At 40.8% G+C, this 19,741-nt stretch overlaps 1 long non-coding RNA gene across 1 annotated transcript; it reads right to left on the bottom strand.

Moving 5' to 3' along the window:
* Window positions 1-3,092: 3,092 nt before the first annotated feature.
* On the bottom strand, window positions 3,093-4,140 carry LOC148737088 (uncharacterized). Its single transcript, XR_015996136.1, has 3 exons — window positions 4,110-4,140; window positions 3,751-3,827; window positions 3,093-3,470 (listed from the first exon to the last, which is right to left on the bottom strand). It is a non-coding gene; the product is annotated as an uncharacterized LOC148737088 (long non-coding RNA).
* Between the last annotated feature and the right edge of the window lie 15,601 nt (window positions 4,141-19,741).

Here is a 19,741-nt window from a genome sequence, read left to right as displayed (position 1 = left end):
GCTAATAATGCGATGTTTTCGATTTAAAAACACGAAAAATAAAGAATAATAGCAAAGGGACGAATAAAGAAACGAAGCCTTGACAAACTGACAGATTTAAGTCGGTGGGGGAGGGCGAGGGAAAAGAGGGTAAGGCGAGGCAGAGGGTGGGGGGGAAGAGGGGAGGGCGGGGGAAAGAGGGAGGGCGGGGAGAGAGGGAAGGGCGGGGGGAAGATGGGTGGGCGAGGGAGAGCTGGAGGGCTGGAAAAAGAGGGGAGGGCGGGGGGAGGGCGGGGGAGAGCGGGGAGAGGGGGGAGGGTGAGGAGAGGGAGAAGGGCGGGGAGAGGGGGAGGGCGGGGAGAGGGGGGAGGGCAGGGAGGGGGGGAGGGTGGGGAGAGGGGGCAGGGCGGGGAGAGGGGGAGAGCGGGGAGAGGGGGAGGGGGGATGGCGGGGGGATGGGGGAGGGGATTACCTATGTTTTGAAGCAACCGCTCTAAGTTATAACTGTGTGAAAAGCGGGGGACTGATAGAATCAAAACATGCATTTGTGATGACAACATCGACAAGGAAAATGACTTGACATGTGCGAGACAGACTGTGATTGTATCGGATATGTATTCGATAAAAGGTCGTTGTCGCACTCATTTACTTAATTCTCTAATGTCCATGGATAGAAAAAAGTCAACTGAGAAAAGATCACAAAACACTAACTGATTCGATGTATTTAGCTTTAGAAACGTAACAGGATACTGGAAAGCGAAACATCATAAAATGAATATACTTACCAATACTGTCTTGCAAGTCCCTAAATTTCAGGGTAAGTCCTCCCCCCCCTCCCCCCCCCTCCCCCACAATGAATTCAGCCAATCCTTGGAAAGTCCTTGAACTTTTATTTTCTAAAAGCTTCTGGAGAGGGGTGGGACGTTAACTTTTTCCGAAAAACCAACTTTAAATACTGAGTCAAGCGCTGTGCGCAAGGGTGGTTTGGAGATTAACATGGAGCGCGGTAGGAGATCCAGTAATGCGTTATCGATAAAGCAGGACTCAAACCTGAGCCAAGCGTTAAGAGCCAAGCGAGAGCTTGCCTGCAGGTTACACAAGGACAAAATGGCTGCAATGCTGGCCACCGCAGAAAACGAAAAATAAGCAAGGGTTAATAGCCAATCAGCTCATAGAATTCACTGCATCTTGCACCGCTTGCGAAGCCAGCCATATAAAAAGGAAAGGTAATACATCGGCGTAATATAACTCTTAAAGCAAGAATCTCTCCCAACATATTATTCTAAGGTAGTAAAAGTTTAAAATGTTATGAGAGCTGAAAAAGAAAGGGTTCCGGTGTCGAGCTTATTCAGAGCTACAAGTTTGAATGGCCGAGGGGTGGGCACTTATTCAAGGAAATACGGTATATCGATTACTTGAGGCTGTACGCGTTATTTCGTGCTGTTTCATACTTTATATTATCTCATATTACCCAGTTTGTCAGGAAATCAATCGTCGTCGAGTGTTTACGTCCTACAAAAACGTCACATCAGAGATTTCACGATCTAGCTTCGCAAAGAAATGTACCAGCAGTGTTTTGCCTTGTGTAATTTATTGAGTTTTTTTGGCAGCATTTTGTGTTTTGACGTTCTCTTCCCGTCGCGGTTTGCAGGGCGACTTTTAACAGTAAATGAAGCTGTTTTTCAAATTTTTGTCTCAAACGACTATTTATTCCTGTCGCTCTGCTGTAGATATAGTTGAAGAGCTCAAATAGCAGAAAAGTTTGCGCCACAAGAATTTCTTCACATTATATATCCCAGAAGTGCTCAGGCATTACTCTGAATGCTAGAACTTCAGCCTGGGTGAACCAGAAAGGATAGACAATACTTCCCTATATTAACCATGAATGAAAAGCTAAGTAAGTCAAATATCCCAGAAGCGCTCAGGCATTACACTGGATGCCAGGACTTCAGCCTGGGGGAACCACTAAGGCCGATAGACAACACGTCCCTAGATTAGCCTGTGAATATAAAAGAAAATAAGAATCATAGGTATCCCAGAAGCACTAAGGCATTACTGTGAATAGCAGAACTTCTGTTCAGCCTGGGTGAACCAGAAAATATAAACAACACTTCCCCATATTGACCATGAATGAATAAAATAAGTATGTTATATATCCCAGAAGCACTCAGGCATTAAACTGAATGCCAGGACTTCAGCCTGAGTGAACCAGAAGGGATAGACAACACTTCCCTATATTGCCGATGAATGAAAAGCTAAGTATGTTGCATATATCCCAGAAGCGCTCAGGCATTACTCTGAATGCCAGGACTTCAGCCTGGGTGAACCAGAAAGATAGGCAACACTTCCCTATATTGACCATGAATGAGAACCTATGTATGTTATATATCCCTGAAGCGCTCAGGCAATACACTGAATGCCAGGACTTCAGCCTGGGTGAACCAGAAAGGATAGACAACACTTCCCTATATTGACCATGAATGAAAAGCTAAGTATGTTGTATATCCCAGAAGCACGCAGGCATTACTCTGAATGCCAAGACTTCAGCCTGAGTGAACCAAAAAGGATAGACAACACTTCCCTATATTGACCATGAATGAGAACCTATGTATGTTATATATCCAAGAAGTGCTCAGGCATTACTCTGAATGCCAGGACTTCAGTCTGGGTGAACCAGAAAGGATAGACAACACTTCCCTATCTTGACCATGAATGAGAACCTATGTATGTTATATATCCCAGAAGCGCTCAGATATTACACTGAATGAGAGGACTTCAGCCTGGGTGAACCAGAAAGGATAGACAACAATTCCCTATATTGACCATGAATGAAAAGCTATGTATGTTATAAATCCCAGAAGTGCTCAGGCATTACACTGAATGCCAGGACTTCAGCCTGGGTGAACCATAAAGGATAGATAACACTTCCCTATATTGACCATGAATGAAAAGCTAAGTATGTTATAAATCCCAGAAGTGCTCTGGTATTACTCTGAATGCCTGGACTTCAGCCTTTTTGAACCAGAAAGGATAGACAACACTTCCCTATATTGACCATGACTGAAAAGCTAAGTATGTTTTTTATCCCGGAAGTGCTCAGGCATTACTCTGAATGAAGGACTTCAGCCTAGGTGAACCAGAAAGGAAAGACATCATTTCCCTCTATTAACAGTGAATGAAAAACTAAGTTTGCTATATATCCCAGAAGCTCTCAGGCATTACGCTGAATGCCAAATAAATCTTAGAAATATGACAACTAAATATATATCTCAGAAGTGATCAGGCAACACTAAACAAAATAATATTGTTAGAGGATAAGACTTCAAGAAAATAGATTTCTTTAAATAAAACAAAGTTGAATGTGCCTTACTACAATGGGTGCACAGAATTTAAAAATTAAAATGTTATACACTGCAGGCAGAGCACATAAATTAACATCACATGGCTCCTCATCAAGGAGAAAGAGCAAGTCATCTCTTAACCCCTTCCATCTGAAACAGACATAAAAAAAAACAGTGAATTTAGTTTCCACCTTTATAATCCAAACTTACCATACTTTTGCTGGTAACTGGGTAAAAGTGAAGAACAGCTCCCCTAAAAGTCTGTCGGCTGACTGTCGGCCAACTATTGGCCGGCAGTATACCAACTGTCCGTCAAGCTAAGTATCCCAAATGAGATTTAAAGACATGTATTCCAATAGAAAGTGAAAAACCATACTGCAAGCTGGAATTTTTTATGCATGTCAATGCAGAAATGCAGAGTTGTACCTACCCCCCAATATTTGCTTTGCTCTTTAGGAAACACTCAGCAAAGGCTTCCCCAAAAGGAACATCAGGACAGGCACATTCCTACAAATAAATTGCATGTATCACTCAATAATGAATCAACTGAGCTAAAGTCATATAATGTTCACTACTATTTGTAGATATATAATCACTGTTCACCACAGATAAAGTATGTTCATTTTTATGGACACCTTTCGCCTGCCTTTCTGTAAAGTCAAGAAAGTTCTCACTAATTGATTATAAATAAAATAATTGCATAACAAATACTGGTAGACTGAATATGTTTTGTGCTATTGTATAATTTCGGTATGATGCATGTCATTTAGCATTGCAGGTACAACCTACCTTAATAACTTTGCAGAATACAAAGCACTCTACATATGATGCACGATCCTCGCAGTAGATAGCGCTATTTAAGCAATAGCGAAAATCAGACCTGAAAAAAATCAGGCCTGTACGGGATCCCGTACAGGCCTGATTTTTTTTTTTTTTTTTTTTTTAGGTCTGATTTACGCTATTGCTTAAATAGCGCTATCTACTGCGAGGATCGTGCATCATATGTATCTAATACCGCAGTGCAAAATATATGAACTTCATATATTTCATTGTATCTCACAAAGCACTCTGTGCTTGCAAAGTTCATTGATATAATTTTTGGCATCACCAACTCTTTGCTTGAGCAGCATTATCAATGTTTTGTAATCAAGAGTAACTGTCATGAAAAAAGACGAGAAGATAATAAGAAGTTGAAGTTTAAATAGCTACACCAAAGATCTCAAATGGGATACTTTCCCAGATATTTTCTAACACTGCCAAGCATAAAATGGATTCAATAATTACTATCACGTAGCTAGACATGTGACATAAAAACATTGCAAAACTAAAAAATAATAAGATAAAAAATAATAAAATAAAAAAATATATATATAAAGAGTAAAGATTGGCACACACAAATAACCTGGAAATTTAACTTTAAAGCATCTTCCATTAATTACTATTCCAGTTTTCTCAATGGCATCCCTCTGGCGATTTAAATCTTTTATCGTAGAAAAATAGAAATGGAATAAATTATTATACTGTCAAGACCCTATCAAGGAAACAAACCCGAAATTTCTCCTAAAGTAGCCATAAAAAGTGATTATAGCTAGAAGACTTAGAGGCTCAGTGTAAAATCAAACTCAGCCAATTATGTGATTTTCCTGCAAAGCAGAGATGAGTTCTTATACACCGTAAAACCAGCATTCACAACAAAACATAAGACAGCAAACTCACTTTTTCCAATCTTAACAAAAATATAAACGTTATGACTTACCCCGGTTCGTTTTAGCTTGGAAATGCTAAGTAACGTTTGCCAAGCTTTTCTTGATCCAGGATCCTCGACTGCAGTTTGAAAAACAGCAGGGTCCAGTCTGGTACTCTGAGAGATTGCAAAAACTGAGGGTTAATGTACCCCAGTATTGTTTCCAATGCCTGCAGTAGGCTCAGCCAGCTGCTGTTAATTCTAGTTTTCTCAAGGATGTCGTTGAGCATTCGCCCCACCTCAGGACTGTGGACCTGACCTACCATATGCATTTGATCGATGTCCACACATCCTCGCGGCGACGTTCTCCTCAATTTTAACTCTGATGCTGGTCTTACTTAAGCTAATTCTTTTATTTCTTCTAATAGGAATTCTAGCTGACTCCGCGCTTGATTGAGGTCGGCCTTCTGAGTCGATCGTTTTCAATTCAAATAGCTGCGGAGGCATCACGAACAGCTTTCAGCTCCTCGCAAAAGTCATCGCTTGGGTGGAGTCTTGCTAGTCTCCGTTTCGATTTTAGGCGAATTTATTTTATCGATCAACCAAAGATATCTCACCACTTCTCCTTCTTTGAATTCCTGCCGGAAGATGGTAGAAACAACTCCAAATAGAGAGGCGATGACCACTTTGTTGTTCTGAACATATCGGCCATCCAAGCTTCCGCCATTTTTCAAAGCTGGACCGTACAAAACGCTTGGAAAATGTGCCTCTAACAGGCTACTTCAGAAAAACTTGCTGACTCTTATGCCCCATTTCTTGAAATTTAAGATAAACCATTCCCTTGACTCATCTGGAGGAGAATGCAGCAATTCAACCCTTCGAAGTTTGAAGGGATCCATAACAGCACTCGACCGCGGGAAACTAGACATTCCCGCTTTTGCCTACGCATATTAATATGAAATCCAATCTCGAAAGGTCAATAGGCCGATCCAGCCCCTTATTAAAAAAAGGCTTCATTGTACCCAGCAGGAACAGAGATTGTACAAATTCAAGCAATTACTCAGATTACTGCGAGCAATTATCGAAAAAGGCTGTCAAGGCGATGATGGAAACTTTGCCGGTTTATGACGTCACTCCATAGCAACCAGCCTTTCCGAATATTTGAACTTCCGTTTACCTGTGGCTCGTGATGTGCCTTACGATTAGCACTACCTATATTTCAACGTCAAAAAACTCGCACAATGACTGCAGTTGACTGAGTTTTTGCTTTTGTTAATCTTCCCTTGGCAGAGAGTTCGCGAAATTTGAAATCTTCATACAAAAGAAAATTAAAAAACCATCAAACTATATTAAAACATGTGCCCTAAACCCTTTTCATAGGAAAAAAAATTAAGGATATATTTTTCTGAGGACCGCTCTTTGCAAGAGTGGCGCTAAAAAAGCCATTTGCTACATCTATGCGCGTGTATGAGCCCTATCGTATATTTTTAATTTCCTGTACTTGTAGCTTTGGTATCACCCGATCTTCCTCTCGCCCCGGACTCACCTGAACCCTTGTACTTGTGTTTTAACCAAGTAGTCATGGCATTACCGCAAGACAACAAAGGAGTCATTCCTGTTTCGTGCAGATCCCAGGACGCCGCACCACATTGATCATTTAGCCCTCCAAAGTAACAAAGCGCCATGGTAAAATTGTCCTGAAACTTCTCATCGCTATACTTTTAATACTTGATAACAACACAAACATTTACACTTGAATAGGGGGAGGAATGGAAACTCGGCCCAGTCCTGGTACTCTCCGTCCAAAATGGCTGGCCCTATTGGCATCATCTCACGTCTCGTGTGGAATTTTTAATTTAAGCAGCCACAATAGTTTTTTGTCATCCAGCTCTTCTAGGTCAGAGCATCATCATTTGTACTCTATGATGGGTACTAGGTTTTCATACGAAAAAAAAAGTTCCATTATTTTGCTAAACCGCTGGGTGTTTACAGTGCTAGTCAGTGGCCTTCTAAGAGTAATTATAAGCTATGAGTCCAGCTGGTATTTCTAGACAATGACGTTGATATGGCTTTAATATTTTATTTTCACTCACCAAATACAAAATAAAGGCTTTATGTCACGGCTTTTGTCTGTTCATAGCAGGAGTTATGCTCAAAAAGTCCATTTTGCTTGGCCTTAGAGGGGCATGGAGAGTTTGTGCCTAAAACTTAACAAACCTTAATAATCCAAATTTTTCTCAAATGATTTGGATAAATAGGTCATTAAAGTACACACTGGATTTGGTATGAATTTTATTCATGTAGGCAGGTAGATGTTGTGGTTTTTTTAAAAATGGCAATTCTGGGTAGTGATTTTGACCTCAAATCTGACCTAACTTTAACCCCTTTAGGAGGATGAATATTTGGTGCTCCATAGGCCACAAATGGGACCCCTCTGAAACTACAGAACAAACAGTCAGAGAAGTGAGCCAAAATGGCTTTTGAAATATCTTATCACACCTGACTTTTGTGCCAAGTTTCAGGTGGACCACCACTTTTGCCTCTTGGAACACTTCCTCAGACAGGGACGCTTAAAATCAAAGTTGGGCATACCATCAATACCCGAGGATAGGGTGCTATGAAAATATGCGGGAAAACGAGAAGAATTGGAACATAAAACTACGACTCTACTGTTTTCCGAAAAATATGCCAAAATAATTTGGGTAATATTTGTAATTATGATAGAGACTGGATACAATGCGCGTTATTGTCGGTTGAGAGACGTGCTCTATTTAAACAATAGAGTGTTTCTTTCGAGGTACTATCAGACCGATAGTTCTGAGACAGACACTTTTTTGTCTTTATTGTTCACCTCTAGATTTTCTTCTGCCCGCCACTTGAAAAACAGTCAAAACCCACTAAATGCAGATCAATCAAGTATTTATTCATGCGTACAGCTTGTCATAAATGTCATAATTCGCAACTGTATATTGGCTAAATAATACGTTATACATGTCAGACTTGAAAAGTCACTGTTTTTCCGATTTCCCCAAATTCTCGGCCGTCAAAGCATTCAAATTTGTTCACGGATGAATACTATCCATCCGGGTATTTTCCGCGGTCGGGCACTATGGGCTGATAGTATCTCTCCATGGATGAACACTATCGTGTCACGAGATCAATTTAAACCAATAAGAATCGGAGAAAATTTAGTGGTGAACTACAACAGAGTATAGAGCATGGAGCTGATTCAAGGCTGTCACGGTATCTGCCAATTTGTGCTGTGTCTGGCATTTGTTCGTTAATCAATTAAAGTGAAATTTCGGAATAAGCGAGCAGGCAGGTAGTAAAAGAAGAACTAACCAAAGGTTTGTAGGCTTGCTAAACGCCGTAATTTGCAATATCATAACACGTGCAAGGACGAAAATCTTAAAAGAGAGAAGGAATGGACCATTTGAGTTCCGAAGGCTGTTCTTGGTGAATTAACCACATGTGGCGAAGCCCCGCCGGCTGTTGAGCGCAAGCGGGTGAAGCCAGAACCGAAGGAAACTTTCCAAAACTGGCGAACCAAATAATTGTGCTAATCAGTGATGTTATCAGGTACAGCTCAGCGCTAGCCTGTTTATTCATAGAGCCTGTTTCATTGTGTCGTCGTTATGCCCACGGATTTACACCACACATTTTAACAACAAAATAACCCTCTTATGTCGTTAACGTTTATTCTACAAGTTCTTATCACTAGCGTGAATCAGACTTGGGATATTGCGTCGCAAAAAAGGGCTAAATCTTAGTTTTTTATTGTTTGCATTAATAACATCTGATGTTGGATTAAAATGTTATTACTTTTGGTTTTGCCATGCGTTGAAAGATGAAAATTGTCTCGAGATTACATTGATTATTTACAAGAAGTGCGTCAAACTGTCTGACAAAATAATACAGCCGGAATGAGATCGTATTTTATAACACTAGTGGCGTTAACGGGATTTTACAGCTGTCAAACTCTTCTCTTCTAAATTTTTTTTTCCATCGTTTTCCATCCCCAGAAACGGATAGTGATCCACCCTCTGATTCGAGATGAAGTAATTTAAAAAAGAAACGTTTGTGAACTTAAGTTGATGGCCTTCTAGCATGTAAGGTTGTTCTTTCTTCACTTAGCCAATGGTTTATTTGTCCACAAAACTTGTAAACTTGCGTAAGAACTTAATAGAAAACTATGAATTAAAAGGCAACAGCATATGGCAAGTGGAAACTTCGTGCGAAAGAGTCGTTTCAAGCAGCAAAAAAAAAAAAAAAAAAAAAAAACACGCTTTTTTGATGAGTTTGTGTACACTTCATTATGATAATAATCGTGACGAAAATTCTAAAAGCTTGGCTGACATGACAGTAATTTTTTTTTTAACTGTTACGCACCGCTGTCGTTTAAACAAAGTTATTTTCGCCTGTTAAAATCAATGTAACTTTTATTCTTTATTGGCGATAAAAAAAGCTTGGGAAAAGATCCAAAAAGAATATTTTTGGGACCTAGTTCACATTCCGTGACGTTTCACAACTTTTTCTTTATTGAATGTTGAAATAATCATTCTACCCCCAAATGCCAAGTCATTGAATGGAAAAACACCAAACCCGGTAGTCGCTTATGTGTTTTTAGTTAAGGAGTTTTTTTCAATTGTGGAATTGTTTTGACATAGAATACAAAAGACTTACATTAGTCAAAATTGGCTCCAATGGCTAAGAATCTACGTACCCCAAGGGAAGTTAATGAGTAACATTAGAAATAATCATCCCTAGTTAGTATCTAGATTTTTCTCTTCTTCTTTTTGTTTTCTTTTTCCGTCGTTCTTTCATTTCGTTTTGATCAATGTTTCAGAGAAATTACTCTTTTAAAATTCCACAAAACAAGAGGCTTGTAATGGGCAAATTTCATGCATAAATGATGTTTGAAGAAGATAGTAAACATGAAACAGTTATGAAACTTCTTATTTCGCCTAATTTGGTTAATAATAAATGACGGTAAGAATAAAACTTCGCTCTTCAAGAACCTAGCAGTGCCAGAGATGGGCAACTGATGGTTGCTACATTTTACTCACTTTATTGAAAATATTTTTAAAAAGCAAACTACAGTGATAGTGGGTTAAGAAGGTTTTTTTTTTTTTTTTTTTTTTTTTTTTTTTTTTTTTTTTTTAACAATACTCTGAAGATGGTCCGCCGTCGCTGCCCGATGCTCGCTTTCATATTTCTTCTTTTTTTGTTTGGAGGTTGGTTCTACACCTTAACATTTGCAAACCATGGTGAGTTAAGTTTGACATTCTTTTGTGTGGGTTAGATGAAAATGTAGACTTTGGCAACTCCGAAGCCTGCAAATCTGGAGTTGAAGGAAAGCAAGGGCCCGAAATTTAAGTGAAAAAAGTTTGCTACTGTCAATAAGAGTAACTAATTAGAAATGATGAAGAAGGAAACCACGGTTTTACAAAGCGCTGAAAAATTTAGAAAGTTTCAAAACGAGTTGGAACAAACTCGATCGTGTGCGGGAACTTTATTTGGGGTATTTTGGTTGAAACTTTTCCGCGACGTTTCCTAAGTTTTGTATTCTTACAATATTTATTCAGATCAATTTCATCATTAAACAATCAGAAATACGCAATAAAAACTATCTTTTGGAGGGAAAGAAATATTTTACCTGGTTGTTATTAACCAGCAATTCAAATCAAGCTTGCAGGGAAACATTGATGAATTATTCGGATGGCAATGAATAAGAGACACTCAGACTTTTGTAACTTCAGGAGAGAAAATCAAATAATGTAGTTATATCTAAAGGTTTTTGATGCTCAAGATTTATCTGTTGCAGTTTTTATTTGAGTCTCTAAAACCATTAGATTCGTAAAAATACTCATTGCATTAGCTATAGCAAATGGAATGAGTACGAAAACTGTGAGTAGTACTTCATATCATCGTAGCTTTTAACAGCAGGTGGTTCAGAAGTGTTTGACTTCAGTTCTATCTCCATGTCTTAAAATAGCAGAGTATTCATACGAATCGTTTCATGAACGAAAGAAACAAAAGTATCCCTAAGAATGCGGAACACAAGGAAAAACGTCTCGATTATTATGATTTTTACATGGAAACACCTTCACATGTTTTTGATCAATGAGGAAAACCACCAGTAATATATTCCTTCATTTACGCTAAAGTCTTCAACTTTCAAGAGAACTAAGCCATACATACATACCTACATATACTTTATTTAATCTCGAATTTGGAGTAGCTAAAGGATAAGCTAGTATCTTCGAGTTACAATTATAATTCTAAATACTACTAAAATGTAAAATGTAAAATTGTAACAGTCTAAAATTTAACTATGAGAAAGAGTCATACCGTAGAATCTTCCGCTTGAAATCAGAAAAGTCAGACGTTCTAAAAGAGTCGGGAAGAGAGTTCCTTAGTTTTGAAGCCATATATGAAAAGGAGTGAAGACCATAAGTAGTAGTTTTTGTAGACGGTAGAGAGAAAATATAATTTCCGCGTAGATTATAGGATACTGACCGGAAACTAAACATATTCCTTAGATAGCCTGGATAGCAGTTAAAAAACAAGCTCTTGTACAATATAATTAAGAAAGTCTGAAGGCGTCTTTTATACAGAGATTTGGAGTTAACTTTGCTCAGTAGAGAGTCATAGGGAGAATTATAATCCTGCAAGATAACTCTAAGAATTCGGTTGTTTAAAGTATCTATCTTATCAGTACTATGCGCGCCACAAAAGTGCCATACAGACGAACATCATCAAGCTAGTATGAGAATTATTTATTTCCGTTATCGTTTCCTTCATTTGAGAAATACCCTATACCTAAACAATATCTTTGCTTGTCGAAACTCCAGGAAGCTGTTTGAAACAGACTACTTTGAAAATTTTGAAAATGGGATTTAGTCTACGGCGAAAAATTAAAAAGCAAACAAAACTTCATCAGTTATATTGTAGAGACGTTTGTCTCAGTATCATGCCCCCTAGGCAGTATTATGAAAACTTAGACGCATTTTATTGATATGCCATTATATACTCAGCCTGTGTAAGGAAATAAAAGAACTCCTGGAGGCTAAGGTAGGTTCGTGAGAGCATCTTTAGAAGCAAAAAATTGCCTGAACTAACTCACACAGGACGAAATCCCACGTTTCCACATCGCCATTTTTACGATGAGAGATGTATGGCCTACCATCTTACCGAAGCTTTTTGCGCTACCTGGGTGCGTTGCGAGCTGTGTTGCAAAGAATACACGCCTTCTGACGACCCGCATGAATGTTATACCGGGCGATGTCGCGCATGCAGGGAAGATGTAGATTTGACATCCCATCAGTGTTACATCCAACGCGTGGAAGAAGAGGAAGACGAGCCCTTGAAAAAACCCAAAGACCTGTACAAAAAGGAGAAACGACAAAATCCCGATGTCAGCCCTTACATAGACCCACCCATTTTTATCTGGGCCGATTTTAAAGCGATGATCGAGTCTGACGTTACCCATGTCCCCATCTTGGTGCGCGCCGAAACGGGGGACTCGGACGAGTGCCACACCTTTTATGGTCCAGAATACATTGGGGAATTTTTGGAATTTTTAGATACCCTGATCTACGGCACGGACACTCACCCCATTCCTAAAGAAGAGAGCCGTGACGTCATATGCATATTTCACAACCTCAAAGGATACGATAGTGTTTTTTTACAAGCACAACTCTTAAAAGAACACCGGAGATTTGAATTCATGATCCCTAACGGAACGAAACAGTTGTCTCTATCATATGGAAGAGTGCAATTTAAAGATTCCTTCTGTTTCATTCCATCTTCGCTCGCCCAATTTTCCAGCACGTTTGGAATCGAAGAACTGAAGAGAGGGTTTTTACCACACGCTTTTCACACTCCCGACAATGCGGAATATGTGGGTGCCTTACCGGATCGCATTTATTTCGACCAGCGTCCATGTCAGAGAAAAAAATGACCGAGTTTGAGGAGTGGTACAGAGAAGAATCTGCCCGTTGTCAACTGCCTGCCGTGTACGATCTAAAACGTGAGTTGATCGAATATTGCGGTTCGGATGTTAAATTATTGAAAGCCGGATGTCAAAAATTTGTGGCCGAATTTCGCGCGGTCGCTGGCTTTGACCCGCTCGAAAAATGCGTCACCATCGCCCAAGCGTGCAATCGCTACTGGTGCAAACGAGTCATGGAGGAAGATAGCATCGCCTGAGAAGCGTGTAGTGGTTGGCATGGGGCTCGTCCACCGCATTCTTTGAAATCTTTAGAGTGGTTGTTGTGGGAAGAGAGGCGGCGTGGAATTCGCATACGTCACGCAAGAAATGGCGGTGAAGTGGGCTTACGTTTAGCTGGTCACACCTATCACGTGGACGGATATCACCAAGAATCGCGCACCTGTTTCGAGTTTCGAGGGTGTTTGTGCCACGGATGCCGTACCTGCTTTCCCGATAGAAAAGAAGTCCCTCAATGTACCATGGATTTAAACGTGGAAGCGTTAAGGCGTCAGACGGTTCAAAAACTCAAAGCGTTTCGTGACGCCGGGTACACGGTCATGGAAATGTGGGAATGCGAGTTTTCCGATCTGAAATAGCAGTTTGGGGAGTGCCGTGAATTTGTCGCAGATTTACATCTGGTGGAACCGTTAGAACTGCGCGAGGCATTTTTTGGTGGGCATACAGGTGCCGTTTCGCTCTATCATCGGGTCACAGGCGATGAACAGATACGTTACGTCGACGTGACAAGCGAATACCCGTGGGTAAACAAGAATGGTGTGTACCCTGTAGCGCACCCCGTCATCTTGTACGAGCCCGAAAATCAAGATCCCTCAGCCTATTTTGGTCTATTGAAAGTGGATGTGTTACCTCCCGCTCAGTTGTTTCACCCCTTGTTACGGCACAGACACAAGATGGGCTCTGGTTCGTACAAGCTGATGTTTCCCTTATGCACCAAGTGCGTTGAAGAAGAAAGTGGTAAACCGCTGCTGGAAAAATCTTACGAGTGCGCTCACACGGACGCCGAACGCACCTTGCGAGGTACTTGGTGTTTGTCAGAACTGGAAAAAGCTGTGTCTCTGGGGTATCGTGTGCTTCGCATTCACGAAGTGTGGCACTTTGAAGAATCTCAAGAAGGATTGTTTGCGCCGTACCTCGACACTTGGCTCAAAATAAAACAAGAGAGCGCCGGTTACCCTACCTAGTGTCGAGAAGAAACAGATCGCATGCGATATGTGAGTGAATACGAGAGAAAAGAGAGAATTCGTTTGGACGCCGCCAAGATCACAAGAAACCCAGGGCGTAAAGCAGTCGCCAAACTGATGTTAAATTCGTTGTGGGGAAATCTCGGACAGCAGACCAACAAGTCGCAAACCTGCCAAATAACCGAAGCCTGCGGACTGCTGGACATGTTGGACGACCCGTTAGTGCACGTACAAGAAGTAAGAATTTTATCGCCTGAAATTGTGGAGGTCATGCATCAGCGAGATTCAAAGGATCCTCTCAAAGGTATGACCACAAATATTTTCATCGCAGCGTTTACCACGGCGTTAGCGCGTTTAAAACTATACGAATTGCTAGAAAGAGTACAACAGCAGGTGTTGTACTACGATACAGATTCTGTCGTGTACCGTTGGAAACCCGGTTTGGCCGAAATTCCGCTAGGCGATCATTTAGGCGATATGACAAATGAATTGGACAAGGGGGACTGGATCAAGGAATCTGTGAGTGCAGGCGCGAAAAATTACGGGTATCGCACGCGACTCGGACATGTGTGTACCAAAGTGAAAGGGTTTTCGTTAAATGTGAGGGGTAGGCAGCAACTTAATTTTCAAGTTCTAAAAGACAATGTGTTGCAAGAGCTCATAGATCATCATCACGCAGTCACCCACGTGTACAACCCGGTGCATTTCGTAAGAGATCTCATAGAAAAGAAAATTCGCACGGAACCGCAAATAAAAACTTACCAACTAGTATTCGATAAAAGGGTGATAGAGCCTGGAAGTTACGTGAGTTTTCCTTACGGATACCAAAGAATAGTGTAAACCATTTGTAGATATATTAGAGCGGAAAGTGACGCGAGTTTTTCTTACGGATACCAAAGAATAGTGTAAACCGTTTGTAGATATATTAGAGCGGAAATTGCAATGCGGATACCAAAGAAACGTGTAAACCATACATATTAAACAGCTTTTATTTTAAAACCTGTCTATTTCTTGTTGTTTTTTTACAAGTATCGCCACGGACATTTTGATAGCTTCCAGTGTCGCCTCGGTTTCTCGAAGTTTTTCGACCCAAAACTTGAGGATGCGAATCTTGGCTTCTTCCTCTTCCGCTTGTTGTTTGGCTGCTTCCGTCAACACCTTGTAGACGTGCGCTTCCAATTCCCCCTCGGACATGTCTTCCTAGCTTTTCACTTTTTCGTCAATTTCCCTTTTTCTCTGCCTCTCCTTTTCCTGCTCCTCCCCCGGTTCCTGTTCCGGTTAACTGCATCGTTGTAGGAGTACATGTTCCAGAAACTCCCATTTTGTAGCAGGCATCATTAGTACTGCTATTATTATCATTACCGTGAACGTTTTGCCATTTAAGCCGTTAAAAGGGCGATGGTTCACGATAATGATAATAATAGCAGGAGCAAATGAGATATTTCATATTCTTCCTGTCTAATTTCTTGTTTCGTTTCTCATTATGATGATGATGATGATTATTATTATTATTAATATTATCATTATTATTGAATTTTTTTTTGTTATCCTCCCAGATTTTGACGAGTGCCGAGTTTCCATTGGCATGTGCAGCAATATCAATGCCGAATGCCGCTCTCGTCGCTGTTCCTGTAAAACTGGTTTTATTGAAAATGGAAACACACGCACAATTAAAAATCATATGAACCCTGTTGTTATCGTAGACTGGATTTGCATCTCATGACAGAACTGGCACACTTTATTTCTTTACAAACGCACACGATTTCTTATCGTGATTCTGAAACTATAGAATAAAATGCTGATGGAAAAATAGCTAGACTCGTATCCAAGAAATATTGACGAGGACCGAGTATTTAACCTTAGTAACACTGGAGACCTTAGCAATTCAGCCTATGCTGCTATTAAGGTATCGAATCATTCACTTTCACTTTCACTTGACATGTCATATATTTTCTTTCAACAAACATTACACCTGGAGCACTTCGACGGGGCGATAAAAAGAATCGGCATATCTCAAATTGTGTCAGGCGTCTTATTATACCAGAAATTTCGATGACGAAATACCTTGTGTCACTGTTTATAATAATTTTCAACAACCTACCCATTTGTACGGACAGATATTGAACAGTACGCCAGTGGTATCCATGATCATCTCTTTCACAATTCAGCCTCCTGCGTCGATACTCTCAAAACGTCTTTAGGGCGTGGATGGCCCTTGCGTGGTCGATTTAATGTCGGGATGAAGCTTTTGGGAAAAGAGAAAAATATGCGCTTAGATGGCAGAGATAAAGGAGGGAGAGGGGAATAGGGGGAGGGGGCTTAGATCCAACCCAAACATGGTGCTAGATACTGCAAATAAATTTTAACTGAAAGAGCCCAGTCTAGCAAACTACTGAATTAATTGCTGCCGATTCTTGAGAAGCTGAGGAAGGGTACTCCACAATACAGTGTTACGCACCTCTTTGCTATTCTAAGTGTTATTTTAAGGTGATAGAAGGTCGCTTAGGAGAGATATCCCTTTGAAGTTATAAAATTAGCTTGGAAGGAAGCAAGAAAAATCGCTTTTATTTGAGGAATGAGCCCTGGTCAGAAGTTCTTAAAAGAGTCTGAGAAAAAATCGGGAAAAAAAAATATTTCTTTTTCACCGATATCGACGAGTGCACCGCTTCTCCATCCGTATGTGACATCAGCGCTCATTGCCAGAACACCGTAGGATCTTATCGCTGTGCCTGCAAAACTGGATTTTTCGGAAATGGAAAAACTTATGAACGTAAGAGTCTTTGGATTCTAAGGGAGACCATATCTCTCTGGAGAAAAAGAAAAACTAAAAAAGGTTCAGACGGACAGGTAGATAGGCAAAAGGACTAAGCTGCAGACTGAAGTTAATCCACATTTCCATTGGCATTTGTCACTTATATTAGCAAGTTTAAGTCCCTTTTATTTATTTTTATAGCTGGATTTGGGGTCGTTGCATATAGAGGACGCTTTGCACTATACAAAAGTTTACTGTTCCGCGGGGCGCCCGCTATCTCATCAAAGATTGGGGCGCTCGGGGAGGAATCCATTCATACGCTTATGGATACTTTCCAGGGACACATTATGGTGGAAAAGGGGTGTTTAAAGAAGGGAAGTTCAGACTAAGTAATGCAACTGTGCTAAATATTGTGGTGGGACAAAGAGGAGGAGATTAGGTGGAGGTCGAGGGCGGACAAATCACTAGCCAAACCGCAGTTCAACTTGGAAAATCTGGGAAGGACAATGCTGGCATTGGAGGAGGGGGAGGAGGTTTGGTTCATACTACCGATGATGTGCTGTTATTGGCTGCCAGAGCTGGAGGAGGTGCATCCGGTGGATACAGTGCTATGGATGGTCAGGCAGGATCAAATGGCTCTAGTAGTGTGGGGAAAGTATTGACACAAGTTCGAGATGGAACTCATCCGAAGCGCAGCCAGGTGAATGCAACGGTGAGGGAGCTAGCTATCATGGAGGAATAGGCGCGGGTTGGTTTGGTAAGGATTGTGCCTTACTTGTCCCCTCCCACGGGGAAAGAGGTAAGTCACGTGCCGAAGCCTGGGTCGGAGGTAAAGCCGGAAAAATGAATAACGGTAATAACGGGGGCCCTGCACCAGAAGCAATTGGAGGGTTTGGTGTTGGTGGAGAGGGATCAGAGGATAATTGCGTATCAGGTGGAGGTGGTGAATACTCTGGGGGAGGTAGTGGTACCTATGGAAATCAAGCTGGAGGGGGAGGAGGCTCGTATTGTAAAGGGGAAGGCTGTTCCGGTTTGACTTGTGGCAACTCATATGAAGATGGCCCTGTACAAATTTATGAATGGCTGGGCTTATTTCAAAACATTATTTGATCATTGAATTTGGTTTTCTTGAACAGATTCTCTGTATTGCAAAGAGATATACATCGGCGAAACAGGAAGACAGCTAGATTCTGAGAACACCTCCGCGATGTAGAAAGGAATGACAAGGACGCATCAAAACCAGTCGTTAGACATTTGAACCTACCTAATCATTCTAAGCAACATATGGCAATCTGCGGTCTTTCCTTGCATTTAGGTAGCTCGGATAGCCGCAAAACTCTTGAACAAAAGTTTATCTTTCAAATCCACGCTCTTAATCCCACAGGTATCAGCGAAAGCTTTTCATTCTACTAACTTATTCGTGTTTTTCTCGTCGCCATGTTCCCACCAATGGCGTAGTTCCACTTTCTGAACATGAATCCACACACAACCCACAATTCCTCCATTCGCTCTGACGAAGGGCTAACACTCGAAATGTTATTCCTGGGGAAGTCTCTTACCCCTGTTGACTCAGCAAGAGACTTGAGTGTGATCACTGACTCACACCTGACCTATGATAGTCACATTTCTTACTTAGTCTCTTCTTTTTCATCAAAACTAGTCCAGATTAACAGAGTTAAAAACAGTTTCGACAAGGAAACACTAATGCTTGTTATTTTATCCCTGGTATTCAGCAAAATGTTCTATTGTTCAACAGTGTGGTCAAGTACATCCTCCCCTAATATAAATAAACTGCAACTGATCCAAAACTTTGCTTGTAGGATCATCACCGGCTCCAGGAAGCACGAACATGTCACTCCCCTATTGCACCAACTTAACTGGTTGTCAGTGAGCCAGACACTTCACCTTAGAGATAAAGTTATGGCCCATAAGTGTGCCAATAATTTAGCACCCGACTACTTAGGTAACAAGTTACAAAAACGCACCACCATACTTGATCGAGCCACGCGGCATAGCAACAAACTTCACATCCCATTTTATGAGTCCGCGAACGGCTAACGAACCTTTTCCTACAGAGCAGTTTCACTATTAAATTCCCTGAGTAGTGACCTAGTGAACTTCTCTTCAGTAAGGTCACTGACACATTCTTTGAAGGACTCCCTAAGGGGGGCACATTACTAGTCTTTGTATGATACACATTGGACATATATATATATTTTTTTTTTCATTTTTATTACCCTATTTTAAGTTGTTCATTTGTGTTTGTAAATTATCTACCATTGTAAATAGTTTCTGAAAAGCCTGTACAGGAGTAATTATTAAAGTTTATTCATTCATTCATGTCAGCTTTTTAACTCTTTATGGTCGCCAATTTACTATTTCAACTTGGTTGACATTACCAAATTATCTAGAAAAAGAGAGATCACTAAGACGAGCACACACACAAAAAAGAAAATGTGTGTACGAGTTTTCTTGGTCATGGACAGTGTCTTCACAAACATATCCGACAGTGGCTGAGTCGATCGAAGGTAGCTCATTCTGAAAGAAACTTATCACCTTTCGTAAAAACACTTGCAACTCGGAAGCGGCAAAGAAGTATCTGGTCCCGTCGAAAGGTAACTTGAAACAAATCTGGCAAAACACTATCGAAGATACAGTTGTTTACCTCTTTCCAGGAAAAGACTGCACTTGTTTTGGTACTGTTACGAAATTTAGACCGCAATGTCTTCTCTCGGATTCCCTAGCACTCATGGCCGGGGTGTGGGGGACAGATGGTGATATTTTTGTACA

The sequence above is a fragment of the Stylophora pistillata genome, chromosome 2 (genome assembly GCF_964205215.1).
Source record: "Stylophora pistillata chromosome 2, jaStyPist1.2, whole genome shotgun sequence".
NCBI classification, from domain to species: Eukaryota; Metazoa; Cnidaria; class Anthozoa; order Scleractinia; family Pocilloporidae; genus Stylophora; species Stylophora pistillata.
The sequence above is the reverse complement of the archived record's forward strand: the minus strand, read 5'-3'. Positions and strand labels throughout refer to the sequence as shown.